We start from the raw sequence: 20,491 nt of genomic DNA on the forward strand, positions 1-20,491 counted from the left end.
ACTGACCCCACCAGCCTCAGACTCACACTTTGAGCCAAGCCCTGTCCCGAGCAACTTGGGGTTTTGCTTTCCGTAGTTTCTGAAGGCAAACTGAGGCTGCGGCGTGGGTTACCACCCTGCCCCTCCGAGGCCTCCACACCGGCTGCTCCCCTTGAACCCGTGTCCGTGGCAGGGAGCCTTCCTGCAGGGACACTCACTGGTCTTAGCGGGGATGCTGGCCAAAGCCACCCAGCGTGCCTCAAAACGCAGGACGGCTGTCTGCTCAGAAGGCCGTTTTAGAGATGGTGGCACTTGGGCCGCTGTAAATCCCTGGATCTAAGCTCCTTCGGGAAGCAGTGAAGACAAGTTCCCACTTTCCCACGTTTCTGGCAGCTACAACATTCCACTTTCCCTTTTGCCGTAACAAAAAAATTAACCAATACCCAGAAGAAATAAAGCAAGCGTTGCTGTTGCTCAGCCGCGCCTGCTGACCCCTGTGACAGCTCAGATCGGGGCCAGAAGTCTCAGGACCGCAACTTCCTCTACTCAACGTCCTGTTTCCCGGGGTTTTTGAAGAGCCGCGTCAGCTCGGACCCAAACACGTCCAAAGCGGCTCCGATTCCGGGGTGGGGGTGGGCCCTTATTTTCCGGGGGGCCGGGGTGAGGCGGGAGACCCCCTCCCCGCTGGCTGCCTCTGCCGCGCCCGCTCCAGCTCCTGCGCGCAGCGGGCCCCGCTCCAGCCGCTGCTCCGCGGGCCGCGGGCCCCAGCGGAGGGGGGACAGGCCGGCTGCGGGGGCACCTCCTCCCGCCGTCGCCGGGCCGGGCTGGGCCTGTTTTCCTCTCCCAGCCTCTTCCCCGCACGTCCCTGCCGCCCAGGAAAGCACCTGGAGGGCAGCCAGCGCCTCCAAGCGGCTAAATAAACAAGAGGCCGGTGACTCAGCGGGGGCCGAGCCGCTGGAGGACGGCGCGAACGCGGCGCCAAGCCCATGATGGGAGCGCCTTCCTTCTGGGAACCCTGAGTCACGGCGGGCAGCGGAGCTGGGCACGCAGGGGCTGCGAGGGAGTGCGTGTGTGTGAGCGTCTGGGCACGTGTGTGCGCGCACGTGGGTGCGGTCAGGCCACTCTGGGCGGCTGCTCTCTTGCTCTCCGTGCACCCCCTGCTCGCAGGGACCAGCTGGCCGCCCCCCCCCCCCCCCCCCCAGATACTGACCTTCTAATCCTGAGGCCCAAAGGGCTCCACCTGCTGGTTCATCAAAGGGAGCCGGTGATGCTCGTTAACCTGAGGGGCTGGTTTCCCTGGTGACTGGGGCCACCTGACATCTACTCCCCCAGGATTAGCGGTGGCCTCGCCTCCCCGAGGAGAGGTTTCTGCCATGTCCGGTCCGCCCCGGGGGCCGCCCCGTCCACGGTGGCCTGTCGCTCCAGGCCCTTTGTTTCAGACGCACAAGGTCCCCTGTCCAACGAGCCACGGACGCCCCCGCGCCATCTCCAGCTCTTTCCTGGGTCACGAGGCTGGGCTGCCTCCAGGCCTGCAGGGCTGCGGGGTCCAGCCCGACAGCGCGAGAGTGTGTGCGGGCCCGTGAGCGTGTGTGAGGGGGTATGTGTGTGTATATGAGGCCATGGATGTGTGTGTGTGAGCATGAGCCAGCGTGTAAGAGTGCGTGTACGTGCGAATGAGCCGCTGTGAGTCTGTGTGAGCTTGTGTGGACACGTATGTGTATATGAGGATGTGTGTGTGTGACGGTTCGTGTGTATTCATGTGTACATCTGTGTTCGTGTTACATGCACACACACTTCTCTCTCTCCCTCACTCCCCTTTGCCTTCCCCAAAATTGCTTTCTCAGGAATAAGCCTTGAAACAAGGCTCTTTCAATTGGTACCTGACTTAATTCTACAAAATTTTTTGTCATCTTGGCCCCCATCCATCCCCCAATCCCGCTCCTCAGCCAACCGGGGCGAGTGGACTGAGGCTTCACAAAGCCTCCTTCTCCAGCTCCGCCCCCTTCCCTCGGGGGCGCCCCGCGTTAACGCAGGAGGCTTATAAGGTCTCCCATGCTTCAGCTGCGTGCAGCTGTCGGTTCCGCCCGGCCCACAAGCACAAGGACTTCACGCAGCCCCTCCAGAAGCTCAGCCGCGGCCCTGGCTGATGTGTCCCCACCTCGGTGAGGGGAGAGAGACCGCACGTAAAAGGAGGAGAGGGGCGACTAGGAACCCAGCCAGCCTCAGCAGGAAGGCGCCGTCAGGCGGGGCTTCACTGAACGCTTTCCGAGCGTGAGATCGTTCGCTCCTCCAAGAAGCTCAGGGTTAGGTACCATTTTACAGTCGGGGGAACTGCCCCCCACCCCGGGAGAGGCCTGACCCTGTGCTGCAGGAGCAGTGCCACCCGGATTCTGGACTCTCTCTGATTCCGGCTCATTTTCCTTCCTCCATACAAAGTGGAGGAAACAGAAGTCTTATCTCTTTCATATATCTCACAGGAAAAACCATCTTTGGAGCTGGGGAAGGGCCTGAGGGTGTCTGGGAAAGTAGCCTTGGGCAAGGAAAGCTGTCACGTGGATGCTGACCTGGAATCCTACCCTCACCTGCATTAGCTGCTCAGCAGGGGAGGAGCCCCTGATCATAAAGTGAGTCCAGTGAAATTGTGTGACTATCAGCGTTAAAGTACATTTATCCCCAAACCTGGGATGTCACCGCTGCTGAGGGTGATACCCTAAATCTGTGGTTCTCAATCAGGAGCATGTGTGGGCCCCCCATCCATTCACTTGGCAATGCTGGAGATATTTTGGGTTGTCACAATTGGTGGTGGAGGTCACAGAGGCCAGGGATGCTACTAAACTCCACACAGTGCACAGGAAAGACCCACCACAAAGGATGAGCTGGCTCAAAATGTCACTAGAGCAATTTCTTTTTTTGCCTTTTGGCCACTGCCATGAGGAGCCCAAAATGATGGTAGCCACAACACCAGTGCAACCATCACAGTGCCCCGAGTGAGAGCAGGACCTGTGATCTGGTGGAGCCTAAAATTGCAACTCCACGTCAGGGGGCTGTGCATTCGCTGGGAGGGGTGAGAAGCAGTGCTGAAGACATAGCACAGGGTGTCAGATGAAGGCTCAGCCCACACGTGGCAGCCTGGGAGACAGGACCCTCCTTAGCTCATGGACCCTTTATTAAACTCTTCCAGCTTCAGTGTGCCACCCGTTTCTTGCTGGGACCCCGACTGTCAGCACGCCCAATCTTCTTGCACAGCGTTCCGACACTCTTCTTATAAACAGCAGGAAGAGCCCAGATGTGGAATCCCAAGTTCTCACTCCAAGGGTTTCTGTTCAACGTACAGGGTTTTCCAAAGTGGCTGTACCGGCTTGCACTCCCACGAGCAGCGTGTGTGAGGCACAGTTGTTCCACATCCTCGTCGACACTTGGTACTGCTTTTTTAGAAATGATTTTAGTCATTCTGATGGGCATACGATGTAACTGCAGTGCTTTTAGCTTGCTCTACTCTAGTGACCCATGAAACTGAGCGTCTTTCTACATATGTCATTGGATATAAGTTTTTGCCAAGTCTTTGCCTATTTTACTGTTGGATGGGTTTTACGTTTTCCTGTTTTCTAGAGGTGAGCCTTCAATGCACAGATATGTTCTGCCACTCTGTGGGCTACCTTTTGACTCCTTTGTCTTGATGTTCCTATCCTGAAGTTTCTTTTCATTGCACTTCTGATTTATTTCCATTGATCCCTGAATTTACTCCTTCTTTTTCCTTAGATCCCTCTTTTATTTTGCGGAATTTTATTCCAAAGCACATTTGGGGACATATAGAAGATAATATTCTGATTTCTTAAATGTTAACAGGGCTTTATTTTTGCCTTCGTCCTTTGTCGGTAGTTTGGGCTGGCACGTAATACTTTGAGAAAGCTCTTTTCCTCCAATTGCACCAGTGAAACAGGAGGGAAGGGAAAACATCTCCTCAGATCTCATTTATAATATCTATTTCTGATTTCTTAGCCTTGGCTTCTTTTTGTTCTTGTTGTTTGTTCTGTTTCTTGAAATCCCTCTGTTTCTTAGAGGTTCAGTTTCCCTAAATGGGCTGACTGGTCTCCATCTTTTCATTTGCAGAAACTGGTGAGTTTTCAATGCTTTTATCTTAACCTTACAGAAGGAAGTCCATTCTAGATAAAAGAATGGAAAATGTTAGAATTCTTGGCCTCTCTTTTTGGTAGATTTGATGTAATTTGATGTGCAAGGTAGGAACTTCAGTTAATGGACTGCAGCACAAACCTGGGAAGTCTTCTGCGGGAAGAGTCTCCTCTCCCAGCGGGCAGCGGCAGTCTTCAGCCAGCTGGGGGCACTGGTCCTCTAACTGCCATTTCCAGCTGACAAACAGCAGAAGCTAATGCAACAGAACTTCCTGCTCCACCTAGACTGCTGCCCTCTCTACCTCTCTCTAGGCAGGTATTGTAGGCTGTGGTTATCCCAGACCGGGGCTGCAGCAGGACTGAAACTCATTCCCTGTGAACTCAACCACCATCATCTGCAGCCCCCTCTGGCAGATGTAAATGGTGGGATGATTCACCTTTCCCTTATTTTTTTCTGGTACTATTTCTTCAAATCATCATGAATTTAGCAACTTGGATGGTGCCTTTCCCAGTTCCCGGTCATCATGGAGAATTTTCCGTATTATTCTGTGAGATCATCTTTGTGGGGATTTGGTAGAGTAAAGGACATAAAAACTACAAAGTGTTAGAATGTCATCGTAAATGAGAAGGTCCTAAATGGAGGCTTTGTGATGGAAATCATCTGTAGCTTTAAATACATGCCAAACAGTAAATTCAGAGATTTTACGGATTAAATGTGATTAAAATCCAGACTTTGGACTTCATCTTCTGGGGAAACCCACGGCCAACTGGAGGATCTCCCTTATTAGCTCATCCTGAAATCGTCAGCAATTTACATCTTACTCAAGCGATCCAACAGCTCTCGCTTAAGTATCCACGAGACAGAAGCTGGCCTTCAGCTAGAAGAGCTAATTGACCTGTTTCTTAATTCAGCGGCAGGAAATCCAAGGTATATCTCTGGAAATGCCTTGATTACCTACATACTTCGGGGAGATGTTCAATTAATCTTTTCTAAGTGTTCCTATAAGTGCTAGCTTGAGTTCTTTTTAAATCATGACAGCATGTCAAGGATTTCTATAATTAGGTCAACTTGACCTCTTCATAGCCAATACGTTGATTTTTGGATGCCTGTTAGCACTCCTGCTCAGCACTCAAGTACAGTCCCCTTCCTGGCTAATTTTACTTTCAATTTTGTTGTTGTTGTTGAAGGATAGTTGGTTTACAACAAGCTTTTTAAGTAAACTCTTTCTTGTCAGTTTAAGAGGTGACCAGGTCACGTGACCTAATTATAGCATTGTTGAAATAATCAATTTTTGCCAAAGTGGTTAATAAATGAAATTTCCAATGAAAATTTTGAAACCCTAGAAAAGTATGCCATCATTTTTTTTTTGCTTTTTTGTTTTAAAATAATTTCAGACTTAATACAATTGCAAGAATAGTACAGAAATTCTACTATACTTCTTCCAGCTTCTCCAAATGTTAGCTTCTCATACAGCCAACAGTACAATTAACACCAGGGGATTAATGTTGCTATAACACTATTAATTGGTCTATAAACCTTCTTCGCATTTCAGCAATTGTCCCACCCACGTCCTTTTTCCCGTCAAGGATCTGACTTGGAACCCCGTGCTGCATTTAGCGGTCCCGTCTCCCTGGTCTCCTCCAATGTAAATGAAGAGTATCAGCCATTATTCCGCAGACTGTCTCTCAGTTTGTATTTGCCTGATGTTCTCCCAGATGAGACTGAGGTTATGCATTTTTGCCAGGGTTACGCCGGGAGCAATGCTGTGCCCATCGGTGCATCACAGCAGGGGGTCCATGAGGACTGTCCGTCTCCTTACTACTAGTGGTCACTTTGATGATTTAGCCAAAGTGAGCTCTGCCAGGTTTCTTTACTGTCACGCTGGTGTATTTGCCTTTGTAACCATATCTAGTGGGAGGTACTTCGAGGCTATGTAAGCGTCCCGTTTCTCATCATTCCTTCACCAGTTTCACCACCCACTGGATGGCCTTTGCCTGCAAGTTATTAGCATGTGCTACCCAAGTAATGACGTCCTGTTTTCATCATTCTTTCTGCATGTTTTAACTAGAATTTTACTGGAAGAGCTATTTCTCTCTTACTTCATTTGTTCAATTATTTGTGTTACTGTGGACTCCGGATATTCAGTTTATTCTAGGAGTTATAATCCACGACTATCACTATATATTTTGGTGCTCAGCTTGTTCCAGGTCTAGTCATCAGAGGCCCTTCGAGCTGGCTCCTGTTCTGGCGTGACGCCGTCATTTCTGGACCACTGTCTTGCTTTCTGGCACCACAGAATGTTCCTGGCGAATCTGGTGCATTCCCTGGGCCAGGCCTACTGCCATCTGTTTCTCCAAGGACCCCCGTTCCCTTCATTGTGTTATTTAGAAACCAAGATCTGGGTACCGGGTGTGTTCGTCACTACTGGGGTGTCATTGCTTCTCAGCCCTCTTATCTTTCACTTAGCTTCCTGCGTCACTATGTTCAGCTTTGCATTCCCCCAACGTTCTGTTTGTGGGAAAAAGTGAGATGGCCTCGATTTCTTCTACTGAAGATTTGTTTTACCTCCTCTCATTGGAGGCCAGGGCTCAGTATTTCTAACTACCTTCCTGCCTCTTTTCCCCCTTTCTAGCATTACCTGTTGAAAGGGTAGAATGCTTGACAGATCTGAAGTACTTCCCAAGGGCGCTGCATGGGAGCCTCAGTCCTGGAGCCGGGCTGGCAGGCAGGCTGGCTGGCGTCCCCAGGTGACCTCAGGTTCAGGGTCTGCGAGCCCTGTGGGCCGTCTGACCTGTGCTTGCAGTGCAGCTCTGTCTCTCAAACACACCTTTGAGGGAGGGAAGGGATGAGTCATGCAGAGGGAAAACTGTTTCCGTCAACAAAATTTAGGATCTTTCAAATACCAGCTCAACCTAGTTTTATTGGTTTTTGTTTTTCCCAGCTTTGCTTCAGTTCACCTCATTGAAATACTACAAGCCTCTGGCTTGGGAGGGAGATTTCCTGTTGAAATATGTGGATGGGTATTCTGACCCACAGTGGGCATCTTGCTGTGTGTGGAGTTGTTCTTAAAACAGCAATTTGTTGTTGGTTTTTTTCCCCTGTGCTTAAGATCACCCCAAGCCAGAGAGGGTGTGTGGAAATAGGCACTTTAATGCACTGTTGGAGGGAAAATAAACCATGTCAGAATTTTTTTGAAATAAATTTTGCAACATATTTTGTGATTGAAAAATACTCATACACTTCTACTCATTAATTTTTTCTCTGGGGACCAAACCAATTTTAAAAAATAAGCAGAGATTCATTTCAACATTTTTACAATAATAAACTTGAGGGGGAAAATTCTGAAATATCCAATCATAGGAAAAGTGAGAAATATTAAAAATGCACTTGATAGAATATTAAAGAGCCACTAAGCAGATTTCCCAATAAACTAGTTACATGGAAAAGATCGGACGTAGAACGTTAATAAAGGAAGACACTGGGTTAGTTGCGTATTTGCGCAGAGCACACTCGCGTTGTTATTTATGCATGTTTAAAAGACCAAGAGGGAATGTACCGAAGTGTAAATAGTAATTATGGCACTTCATGTATTTTTCTTTTTTCTTTTCTACTTCTTTGTATCTTGTAAATCTTCCTGGATGAGCACAAATCACTTTGATAACAGTGGAGAAAATAGGTTTTTCATTACTAGTTTTTCAAAATTGGTTGGGCTCAGTTAGTAGAATTATAGTTGCCCTGAAGATGAGTTCTAATGTTAAAAAATAATTTTGAAACAATCGTTCTCAACCAAAATGACCGTCGGGTCAGGACACAGCCTCAGGTCCTAGGTCAGGGTACAGTGGACTGGCCAGTGCAGAGGTTGAGCCCGAGACCCTGGCCTTCTTTGCACGAGGACTTCTCAGAGCAGACCAAGGCTCCCCACGAGGTCATTCCAGTTCCCTAAAGACCTCCTTGCTGTTCCATAAATGCTGTATCATCTGTGGGTTTTCCTGACACATACGTTCCAGTGGATTCAGGTGGGGGTGAGAGTGGGCTGAGCAATCTTAACTGGAACCTCGGGGCCACAGCCCTTCCCAAGGCCAAGGTCACTGACTCATGTTCCCACATGCCATCTTCTCCTCGGTTTGAGGGAACCACTGTTGGCCAGGAGCCCTTAGCTGTGGGAGGGAAACTTACAACTTCAGGACAGAGAATGCTCTGTCCTCTTGGCTGTCTGCCTTTCTAACTACCATGAAAAGGTGGAAATCGTCTAGAGACATAGAGTTTCCAACCAAGGGCACCCACTGGGCCTTTTGCCTCCAGGTGAGCCAAGGTGCGAGGTCAGGAAAGCCTGGGAACCCGCTTCCGTCAAACTTCTGTCAAACTCCATTGGCCAGGAGGTCACAAGTCCCCATCCAGATCCAAGTGGAGAAACGAGACACCACCCCTCAGTGGGAGGGGCCCCAGCCCCACTGTAAGAAGAGTATGTGGAGATGGAATACATCGGGATGAACGTAAATATGTGCCTTTGGAACGTGTGGTCTGACACGTGACTGCTCTTATTGTTAGAAACTGAGAGGGCAGCTTCATAACCACCTTTTGTCAAATGCTGCTGGCAGTGAGAAGCCAGTCTTGTCTGTCCCATGTGTGAACAGAGATGGACCTTTCTTGCCAAGCTCCCAGTTTGATAAAGACTGTCTGGAAATGTTTATTTAAAAAAACTGGCTGGGTTATTGAGGCAGCATGAAAAACAGAACACCAAGGAACAAGTCAAGAATTCATCAAATTTATATCAGATTGCAAAATCTCTTACACTTAATAAAAACCTGGCTGTGGGGATTTGTGACAGAGTTGCCCATGATATATGGCTTTGAGGAAGAGGAGGGTGGAAACACAGACTCCGGGAATGCACGGAGGGAACCTCCCTCTCTCAGATTTATGGCCTTCACGCTACTCAAACCTCTGACCCCGGGCAACCCCTCACTGTCAACACATCACCTTGCTTCCTTCTTCCTGGAGAAAGCAGAGGCCACGATGGGGAGCTCTCCAAGTTGGCACCACCATTCTGTCTTGTGCCTTCTTTTATCCATCCTCCTCCCCTCCTGGTACAACGGAGGAGCGGCCCCAGCCCTGAATGCAGCCAGCCCCTGGGGAGCCCATCCGACCTCTCCATTCTCAGGACCATTTCATGTGGATTTCCATTCTGTCCTGTGTCTTGGACACATTGCTTCCATTGTCTTCTTTTCATCATTTCATGCCACTCTCATCTTTAAAAGCGTATCCAAGATCACCATCATCACCATCAATCAAAGCCACCACCCGTTCCCACATCCCTTGATGCACACTTGTTTCAGTCTGGGTTCTCCCAGAAACAGAACCGACAAGATATATTGATATATAGATATATAGAAATGAGAAAACGGGGGCGGTAAGGGCAAGTTTGTCTGAAGCACACAGGAAGCCAGGACAGTGGCTGCAGGGGGGTGAGCGTGGGGAGTGCAGTGTTGTGATGGTTAATTTTATACATCAGTTTGAGCCTCAAGATACCCAGATACCTGGCTAAATATAATTGCTAGGTGTGTCTGTGGGAGGGTTTTTCTGGATGAGATTAACACACATAGCAAGGAACTGGCTCCGGTGGTTGTGCTCTTGGAGGTTGAGAAGTCCCCAAGTCTGCGGGTGGCAGTCTGGATACACAGGAGAGCTGACGGTGTAAGTTCCAGTCCGAGTTCAAGTCCCAGGGCAGGAAAAGACCAGCGTCCCAGCTTGAAGACAGTGGGGCAGAACTGGGCAAGTTCTCTCTTACTCCGCCTTTTTGTTCTGTTCTGGCTTTCAGGGAAGGAGGGGAGGCCACCCGCACAGGGAGGACCGCCTGCTTTCCTCAAGCTACCGATTCAAATGTTAATCTCATTCAGAAACACCCGCACCCAGAAGTGGTGCTTAACCAGAAATCCTTGCCTTCTGGGGCTCAGTCAGACTGACCGTAAGGTTACCCACCCACTGCCACGCTACACCCCCACTTCCACAGCCTGACTGCACGCTGGGACTGGGAAAAGCCCTTTCCCCGTTCCAGACCTGAACTCCACGAGCTTTCCCAGCACTGACCCTTGAGAAGCAGACAATCGTCACTGCAGATGAAGCCGGTGGGCCGTGGAGCTCAGCCATGATCCGGCCTGAGAATGGGGGTCTAGATGGAATGTTAACTCCAAAAGTGTTTTGCTGTTTTTAATGTTTTAATGTCTGAATATTGCCAGAGTCTGGAACTATTAGATAAAAGTTCCAGTCTTCGTAGTAAGAACAAAGCCCTAGGGACTGGGAGTTTTGTGGGAGAGGATACCAACTCTTCAGAAAAGCCCTCCACGTTTTCTCCTGTGTCTCACATGTCTGTCCATCCGTCCGTCTCCTTGCCTTATATGTCTGTTTGTCTTATATGTCTGTCTTATATATTTGTCTGTCCATCACTATACATCTCTTTCACTGATGCCTTGGCGTGACAGATTTCTTCGGCTGACCCACGACCTTGGTCTCCTCGTCTACCTCTACTCCCAGAACTGAAGACGCAAGTCAGGAAAGGACTGGGGTCTGGTCTTTCTGTGGTAGAAGATGTTCCTCTTCCCTTTAAAGACCTGTTCATTTATTCTGCATAATCCCTTCTTGCAGTCCTACGGGTTTATCACGTGTCACTGACATTTCTTTTTTTCTTTTTTCATCAACTTTTGAAGTCGATTTGAGTTTTCTGTTTATATTCACAAACACTGAAAGGTAATGGATGGAGGGAGAATCACAATTCAATAGGATTTCCCCTAAGCCCCAGTCTGTTTCCTTTGAAATGTTTCGGTGTGGTGCACGAAGCCAGGGGAGGCTGAACACCAGTTGGGTTTACGTTAGTCTCAAACCAGATCATCAGGGAGCTGCTGGCTTTCTGACCTTTAGTTCCCATAAAATACACCTGAATCTTACTTTAAAAACAGATCCCCCAGCCTGGTATTTCTCCTGGGAAAACATCTTGTGCCCTGCTCACATTTTTCTCTCTTGTGGGAAAGCCCTGAAGACAAAGACATGTGCTTCTAATTTCTATGTAGAATACACTTATTGTTTCCGCACTCAATTTCCTTTCCTGCACCACAGATCCCTGCAACGTGGGGTGGGAGCGCTGGCGCTGCCCGGCGCGGCGTCTGTTGAGTCACAGTTTCTAGGGAAGAAAACACTCAAACTTCTCATTATTTTCATTGTTTTCCTTCACAAACTCTTATTTTATAAAAGCCTCTAAAAGCCTCTTGGACTTATAAGGTCATTTTGCAAGACCTAAGGAGACACACATGAGGGGAAAAAATGTATATATATGTATATTTATATACTTTTTCTTGTATAAGTAAGCATAGACTCCAAAATGAGAGCAAGAAGTTTGGCAATTCCCCTGTGTGTTTTGCCAAACTCAAAACAGTTGAATGTTTTTGGTTTTAGAGGTTCTAGAAATGACAGACTTGCTCATCTCTTGCTTTAATAAGGAACACTGATTGTATCACACTGAGGACAAGGGGCAAAAGGAAGAGCCTGTTGAACCCAGGAATCTTAGGATGTGCTTTAAGTTTACCAAAGATCTCCAAGGACCCTGGGGGAGTGTGGTCAGAGGCTTGCGGGGGCTGCAGACAGGGGAGCCATGACCTCTGAAGGACACGAAGGCAGAAAGGAGCCGCTCTGGGAGGGACCGACGCTGCAGTCCTCACTTTCTGGAAGCTCCAGGTGCTGCAGAACTCATCAAGGAACCCCCCGGAAGGGCAAGAGAAAGCTGGGGACACTCAAGAGCCCTGGGCTCCTGGGTGGGAGGGTGAGGACTTCATTTTGGAGGCATCACCCTCTGCAGGCTCTGTGTTGCCTGCCTTTAACTGGAGCCGTTCTGTTGGGTTTGCAGCGGTGGCCTCCTGGGGTTTTAATGATCATTTCTTTGATGGCTGATGATGCTGATGATGCTGAGCCCCTTCTCAGGTGCTTACTGGCCATTCGTGGACCTTCTTTTGTAAAGTTCATATCTTCAGCCCATAGCCTACTGGGTTGTTAATCTTCTGAGTATTAAGTTGCAAGAGTTCTTTACATGTTCTGGAAATAAGTCCTGTTCAAATATACATTTTGAGACTATTTTCTCCCAGTCTCTGACCTGCCTTTTCATTTTCCTGAAAGTTTTGCAATGATCAAAAATTTTAATTTTGATGAGTTCAACTAACTGGTTTTTTTCCCTTTTATGGTTAATGCTTTTGGGGTGCTACATAGGACGTATTTGCCTACTTCATTATCATGAAACATTTCCCCTATTTTTACTTCTGAATGGTTTATAGTTTTAGTTTTCATAAATATATCTGCGACATATTTCACATCAAGTTTTGTATACACTCTGAGGGAAGAGTCAAGGTTAATTTTTCCCCAGAGGGATATCCAATTGTTCCAGGACCATTTGTTGAAAAGATTACGCTTTTCTCATTGAATTATCCAGCTTCTTTGTCAAAAATCATTTGGCCGTAGATGTACGGGCCTATTTCTGTAGTCCTTTTGTTCCAATGATTGATGTGGATACCCTTACGTGAATACCCTTATGTGAATACCACTCCGTCTTTATAACTGCAGCTGTGTAGTAGGTCTCAAAATTAAGTAGAGTAAATCTTCAACTTTCTTTTTTTTTTTTTCAAAATTGTTTTGGCATGTCTAGTATATTCCATTTTCATAATACTTTGAGAATAAACTGGTCAATTCCTACCAAAAATCCTGCTGAAACTTTGACTGAGATTATGTTGAACCTATAAATTTGACAAATCTGAGAGAACTGACATTTTAACGATGCTAAATCTGCTAATTCATGAGCATGTTTTTTACTTAGGTCTTCTTTAATTTTTCTCAGCAATGATTAGGGTTTTTGATGTACAAGTCTTGCATATATTTTGTTAAATTTATTTTTTGATATTTTAGGATTTTGCTTGATAATGTAAACGGTAATTTAATTTTCCTTTTTTGTTGTTATTAGTAGTATATAGAAATACAATTGATGTTCATATATTTACTTGTATCCTGAATCTTTGCTAAGTCCACTAGTTAGTTCTAGAGGCTTTTTTTTTTTTTTTTTTTTTTGGTAGAATTCTTAGAATTTTCCATGTATATAATCATGCCTTCTGCGGGGAAAAAAATACAATTTAAGCTCTTCCTTTCTCCATATATAAATCTCTCACTCTAATGCACTGGACAGAGCCTGCAGTACAGCATTGAACAGAAGTGGTTACAGTGAAAATTTTTATTTTGTTTCTGATCATACAAGGAATGTATGCAATTTTTCACTATTAGATGTGTTAGCTGTAAATTTTTTTCCATAGATGCTCTTTATTGGGTTGATAAGGTTGTCTTTTAGTTTTAGTTTGCTGAGAATTTTTATCAAGAATGGGTGATGAGCTGTGTTTTTGTGGTGATCATATGTTTTTATCTCTACTCTGTTCTACTAAAGTGGTGAGTCACACTGATTGGTATTTGAATATTAAACTAGCCTTGCATTCCTGACATAGACCCCTCTTCCTCATGATATATTATCCTCGTGTATATGTATTGCTATGTTTGGCTTAATAACATTCTACGAAGAATTTTTACTTCTACACTTCTGAGGGGTATTCTGTTTTTTTCTTTTCTTGTCATATCTTTGTATAGTATTTGTATTGCAGTCATCCTGGCCTTGTAAAAAGTTGAGACATGTTCCTTTGTCTTATTTTCTGAATTTATGTGGGGTTATTATTACTTCTTCCTTAAGTGTTTGACATGTGTAGCTTAGCATTCAATCTAAGACTCAAGGGGACTGCTATACACATTGCTGATGCTCCTTCTGTATACAGTTCCAGCACTCTGAACAGCACATTCTGGCCACTACATTATGCCCCAGTTCTGACCTCTGTCTTCTCAGCCCATCAAGGCCACCGTGATTAGGCACCCCTCTCGGCGCCATGGTCTGGAATGTGCTCAGAAACAGGAAGAAACCTAGGGCCATTGTAGGGCTGACCTTGTTTATATTTTAGAGATTCAAAGATTATAATCCTACCCTGCCTGTGATCTGATGTTTAAAAACTGTCATTCCCCATATCTTGATCAGACTTCTAGCTATTTACAGTGGGAGGTCAGTTTGATACCAGTGACTTCGGTAACTGGTTTGGCTCCACACCAGCAGAGTCGAGTCGTTTTGACTGAGACTGTCTGGGCTACTGGGCCTGAAATATTTACTGTCTGCCCTTTACAGACAGAGTTTGCAGACCCCCAGAACAGGCAGTGCAGAGGCTTCACCAGAGTGCTCATTCACATTGCTTTTAGGACAACTGCTTGCTGCCAGCCGTAGCTTTCGTCTTTTCTGAGGACTGGAGCCTGATTGTCGTCTCTGGTAGGAGATCAGCCGTTTCAGGTCACAGAGTTTACAGACACGTTCATAAGCCCGGCGAGTCTTCACACAAACCCCCCGACACAGGCCACGTGCCCAGGGTCACTCAGTGAGGGACGCGGGGCTCCCTTACTCCCCGTGCCCCATCCTTCTTGATGGCCACGTTTAACCTCAGCAAAGGACAGCAAGAAGCGCGTGCTGAGTCCCCAGGGACAGGGTCTGGGGTTTCCACCTTGTTTCAAGGCACCACAGCGGCCTTCCTGGCACTGTTTGGGGCACTGGCATAGCTGGGTCACCGTATTGCATAACCAGGACTAACGCTTCCAGCACTGCGTGAGACCACTATGTGGATGTGATAAAATGGTGGTCAAGAGCAGTGGTATCTACAGGGAAAGTCTATATAAGGTATCAAAAGCAGCATGATTAGAAATTTGAGTTGTTTTAATGAATTTATTGGCCAGGGTTGCTTATTGAGAAACTTTACCAAATGCTAAATCACGATCATCAGTTCATGAGGAAATACGTATCTTCTCAATATAAGGGCTCGGTGGCAATTCTCAAGCTCCAGGTTCAAGTTCAGGCTCCGTGCTAAGCGTCCACGCAAACCGCCTTGTGCAACCGTGACGACCAGACTTGGATGCAGGCACTCATGTCCCCAGTTTACAGAGGAGAAAATCAAGGCTCAGAGAGGCCCACAGGGCAGGGCAGAGCCCTGGGTGACCCCGACGCCTGTGTCCTTACCCCTCTGCCAGTGAATCCCAACATGTGTTTTCAGTCTTTTCATGGTTTTTTGTTCGTAACTGTGGGGAACACTGGCTTAAACGTAACCTCAAAGGTTGTTGACCACTACACTCGTCCCCGTTGAGGCCCTGGGAATCCTAGGGGCGGCTCTAGGGTCACTGTCGCTGACCCAGGCCAGGCCCTCCGGGGAGAGGGACGGTGTAACTAGGGCTCCGTGCACTTGCAGCCCAGGAAGCGGCTCGCCACGTTGCTGCTGGATTATTCCTACCTGAGAGCCATGCGCCGATCCAAGAGGCAGCCGCCGCCATTACCCCCGCGACGAGGGCAGGGCAGGGCCCGGCCAGCTCCCAGCACCAGGGACACCAGCCAGGGCTCGCCCCGCGGGCGGGCCGGCACACCCCCGGCCTCGCGCCTCCCTCCCCGAAGGCCCTGCTCAGGCTCCCCGCCCTGCGGACCCGCCTTCTTTCTCTCAGACGCTGCCTCCTCTGGGGTCCAGCCCCGGGAACCCTCGCTCCGGCAGGCCCACCGCGGGCCCGGAGGCAGGGCCCGGCCTCTGCAGACAAGCGAGGCCTCTGTGCACTGAGACTGTTCCCGCCAGCAGCGTCCGTGGGGAGGCGGTGACTGTGGGCCGGCACGGCCAGGCCCCGGGTGTGACCTCGGAGGTCTGCTGGGAGGTGCTGGGGGAGACGGCCTGGCTCTCCGGCGCCCCAGCTCTACCTCCGTTGATGAAACTCTGCATCGGGGAAGGGAAGCCCTGATCTTCCGGCCCTGAGGCCGGGGCTCCTCGGAGCTGGTGCGTGTGCGAGCGGAGCCCGCGGTCCCCCATCACACGGCAGCCCTGGTGCTGCTCTCCCTGCACCCTGTCTCCTTCCTTGGGGTAGCAGCTCCGCACTCTCCTTTGGGGAGCTCCCCTCCTCCATGACACGTGTCCCCAGGGGACGGTCACTCCATGCCACCTGAACTTCAGGCCACATCCCCGCAAGCCCAGGGTCCAAGCAGACTCTCTCCTTCCCGAGGGCTTTTGATGCTTGAGCAAAGGGACAGGTCAGGGATGGAGCAGCCGCTGCAGAAGCAGCCCTTGGCTCCCACTGAAGCCACTGTTCACATTTCTATTATTATTACTTGTTAATCAGTTATGCAGAAAGGTTTTAAAATTCTAGCCAGCAACATAGGAGGTTCCAGAATGAACAAAAGTGAATTAAGTGAGTTCACTGACTCATGGGGGAGAGGGGCCCTGAGGCTTCCATCATTCTTGAACCCCTTCTCCATCCTCCACGCGGACCACCCGCTGGAAGTCTGTGGAGGCAGAAGAACCTTCTAGAACCATACAGGGAGACTCAAGCAGAAATTTGTGAGTTCATTAGTTATTCTCTAGAACTGCTAACTCTGGCTCCTTACTGGGCAAAAGACATTGAAAAGAATGTTCTTTAGTAGCTACATTGACTTCTGGACAAGACTGATTTAAACAGACAGACAGACAGACAGACAGAGGTCAGGAGCAGGAAGCCAGTGGGTTCCCTGAACTTAAGTGGGTACGTTTAGCTCCTCTGGCTTTTCCTTGCTGTTGCAAGAACAAGTCCAGTTTCAAGTGCATCAGAAAGTAAACATATTTGCTACCAAGTGTTTACTGAAGTGAACGTGGAAATTCCTGAGCGGAGAGAGTGTGTGCGGTGGGGGTGAGGCTGCCAGGCGTCTGGGGACGGTGGGTGCAGAATATCTGAATCATAGACTGAGCTACAGTGTAAATCGTGGGGCGTCCACCTTGCTGGCAACCCTTGGCTGGGGGGTGTGTGTGCGGGGGCCATGCATGTGTGCACGTGTGAATGTGTGCATGTGTGTGTGTGTGTGTGTGTGTGTGTGTGTGTGTGCGCCTGCACGCACATGCACCCTCACCTGGAGGCAGCTGGGACTGAGAACGAATCTCCCCAGGCAGCGCTCTCCTCCACCTGCTGGTGTAGCGGTGACCGCACAGGGGGCCCCCACGTGGGTTACAGACGTCTGCCCAGGAAGGTGTCTCCGTTTCGCTTTATGTGGCGTTGTTTCCCGAGCAGTTCCAAATTCCAGAGCACACGCTTTCTCCACCACCACACCACAGCACAGTCAGAGTGGCTCTCTGCTGGCGGAGCCCTGAGCCTCCAAAGGTGTAACTAGAAAGCATGTGAGGGATGGAAGCACCAGAGGCAGGCAGAAAGTCTTTCCCAGTGGAGTCAGTGGATTGGAGGAAAAAACCTTTCCCCTCCCTTGAGAGTCCTGTGAACTTCTGGGAGAAAGGGACGTGGCATCTCCTGGGCCCCTTTTTACATGTCTCAGGGGTACAGTCCCCATGGACTCTGGACTCCCACTTAGCCCCTGCCAAAGGAACCTAGCAATGCTGAGCCCTTCCTGCTGGGGCTGGAGATCCCTGCCGAGCTCTCCCGGAGGCTGAGCCAGGGCAGCCGCCGGGACCAGGGCAGCCTGCCCAGCAACAGGCCAGTGGCCTGCACCCTGTCTGCCCTGTCCCGCCCCGGCTCCCGGAGAAGCTACTGCTTCTCCAGGGATGCAAATTGGGAAACTTGAGGGATGAGACTGGCCAGCAGGGGAGCCCCAATAAAGGGCTGCAGAGCACAAGCCTTCCAGGCACTACAATCCTCAAACAGACCAGCACTATGGGGTGCAGGAGCCATTTGAGAGGAAGAGGAGGATGGAGGAGAGGCATGGGCAGAAGAGGCCATGACTGTGTGGCCCCAAGAACCAGCTGGACAGAAGGACGGCTGACTCCAGGCCTGACCTCTGCACACCAGCAGTCTTGAGTTCTATCTGTGGATGTCAGGGGATGCCCCAGCTTCCTAGTTAGACTGAGTGGTCCTCACAGTGAAAAGAACCTCTGTTGCAGTGTTTTATTTGATTCTCATGATCACCTGGTAGGCAGTGCTTATCGCCCCATTTTATTTTTTAATTTTTTAAAAATTTCTACTTTTTTGTGGGGGGAGTATGTATGTATGTATGTATTTATTTATTTATTTAGTTAATGGAGTACCAGGGGTTGAACCCAGGACCTCGTGTATGCTAAGCACATGCTCTACCCCTGAGCTTCATCTTCCCCCACATCACCCCATTTTATAGGTGAGTAATCTGAGGCCCAGAGAGACGAAGGAACTTGCTGGAGGACACAGAGCAGGCACATGCAATGCCAGGAGATGACCCCACGGCTGTCCCACCCCATCCCGTCTCACCACCCCACCTTCCACGATCACCTCCTTTCCCTTGAAAAGCTCCTTTCTGGAGTAAAATTGACACTCTTGAGGTCTACAGGATTTGCCTTGCCCTTTTGTCAGCAGCTCCAACTCTGGACTCACAGATGGGTGATTCCTGCTCTCCTTAATTAAAATCACAGGCAGCAACTTGTCCAGAGCTCTGGTTGCTGGGAGCTTCCCAGCACATGCTTTTGCTCTGGGGTAAGTAATAAACAAGTGTCAGACATCACAGCCGCCAGCGTCCACTGCAGAGACTCATGGGGATTGAAATCACATGAAAGCAGCAGCCAAGAGGATGACTGCTTATGTGAGCGCTCCAAGGTCCGTCTCCACTGCGGAGGGGCTAGGTGTGGGGGGAAAGGCTGGCTTTAGGCCAGGGAGGCGGCCAGGTGGGGACCCAGCATCTCTGTGGGGACACCTTCCTCACTCAAAGCCCGGAGGTCTGGCTGGACGCCCAGGGGATTCTCCAGAACTGAGAGGCCTCCAGAAGGCTCCCCAGGGCTGGGATAACTCAATATTTCATTTTTTCTTATTTTTTTCCTCCTGAATTTGACCCCTTTCAGGATCCTGCTCAGTTTGTTTTCTGAGCACTGGTGCTGTTCTCATTCTCTGCCAGAAGCCTTGAGGCTCTAGGGTCAAGAGGATCCTCCCTCCCAAGAACCTTCTCGGCCAGGGTCACAGCTCCTGGCGGGCCTCAGCAGTCAGTGCGCGCAGCCCGCCTGCCCCCAGTTGCTATAATTCTCTCTCCCTTTGCTTGCTCTGCCTTATTGGCCCTGCCTTAAACACCTGCTTAATTTTGTCTACCTTTTCCTCACCCGTCATTTTTTCCAGTGAGATATGATACAGTACGTGTGAAAGCTCCTGGCTCTGGAGGCTGAGACCTCCCACCTCAACCCCTGCCCTTCCACCTTCCACAGACTCTGTGACCTTGGGCAAGTTGCCTGACCTTGGTGTGTCTCCATCCTCCCCTCCATAAGACTGTAGGACAGGACCTACCTCAGCCAGCTCTGATCTGAACCAAGTGCTTTTAGGGAAGTAAGACCCTCCTTTCAATGTTGGAACCGTTCCCAGGGAAGTGCCCTGCATACTGTGGGCATCGTAGTGACCATCCCCCCACACCATTGAGGCGTGACGTGAGCAAATGTGAGAATTCTGCACCTCCCACCCATCAAGAACTCGGTTCCTTCAAGCCAGTGCCCACACAGGGATTCCAACCAGCTGTTTGGTGCCTTGCTCTTGAATACGAACGGGAAGAATCAAGAAACACTTACAGCGATACAGGCCTTCCTCAAAAAAGAAGAACAATCTCAAATAAACAATCTAACCCACCAGCTAAAAGAATTAGAAAAAGAAGAGAAAAAAACAAAACAAAACAAAAACAAAAATAAAAAGCAAAAAGTCAGCAGAAGGAAGGAAATATAAACATCAGGGAGGAAATAATAAAATAGAGATTGAAAAATAGAAAAAATCAATCAAACCAAGAGCTGTTTTTTTGAAAGAGTAAATAAAATCAACAAACCTCTGGCCAAGCTCACAAAGAAGAGAAAAGAGAGAGCACAAATAAGCAAAATAAGAAAGGAAAATGGAGGAATTACAACCAATACCACAGAAATACAGAATATCATAAGAGAACATTATGAACAACTATATGGAAACAAACTGGATAACCTAGAGGAGATGGAGAAGTTTCTGGAAACATACAGTCCACCAAGACTGAACCAAGAAGAAACTGACCACTTAAACAAACTGATCACTAGTAATGAAATCGAATTAGCAATAAAAAAATCTCCCTACAAATAAAAGTCCAGGACCGGACGGCTTCACTGGGGAATTCTATCAAACATACAAAGAACTCATACCAGTTCTTCTCAAACTCTTCCAGAGGACTGAAAAGGAGGGAATCCTCCTAAACTCATTCTACGAAGCCACCATCACCCTGATACCAAAACCAGCCAAAGACACTACCAAAAAAGAGGATTACAGACCAATATCACTGATGAACATAGATGCAAAAATCCTCGCCAAAATATTA

Source organism: Camelus dromedarius, chromosome 4 (genome assembly GCF_036321535.1).
Source record: "Camelus dromedarius isolate mCamDro1 chromosome 4, mCamDro1.pat, whole genome shotgun sequence".
Taxonomy (NCBI): domain Eukaryota; kingdom Metazoa; phylum Chordata; class Mammalia; order Artiodactyla; family Camelidae; genus Camelus; species Camelus dromedarius.